Source organism: Trichechus manatus, unplaced genomic scaffold (assembly GCF_000243295.1).
Source record: "Trichechus manatus latirostris isolate Lorelei unplaced genomic scaffold, TriManLat1.0 scaffold00008, whole genome shotgun sequence".
NCBI lineage: Eukaryota > Metazoa > Chordata > Mammalia > Sirenia > Trichechidae > Trichechus > Trichechus manatus.
This window is the reverse complement of record NW_004443944.1, coordinates 8,049,229-8,049,601: the sequence shown is the minus strand read 5'-3', so window position 1 is coordinate 8,049,601 and position 373 is coordinate 8,049,229.

Genomic DNA, 373 nt, shown 5'->3' with positions numbered 1-373 from the left:
AGGCAGAAGCCCACCAGGGCCAGGCGTGTACCAGGGCAAGTGACAGGGCTGTAGCAGCCAGGAGAGTGTGTGCCCGTCCCCAGGGGCAGCCCTTCTCAGGCCCGAGCAAGTGAGTTTGTCATTAACGAATCTTGTGAATTTTTGAAAGAGCAGAATATCTCGATTTGTCACAAAACCAGAAAAAAAAGAAAGAAAACTACACACAACTTTTTATTGTTGGTGGCTAATTCAGCTTTAAAAATACAGCAACTCTGGGCAGCTCAAACTCAGCACAGCCGAATGCAGGATAGGATCCACAGCCTCCAACCAGTCACATCTAGAGGAAAGACCGCTGCGTCCTTACACTGGGGAGAGGGGCAGTGAGGAAAGAAAC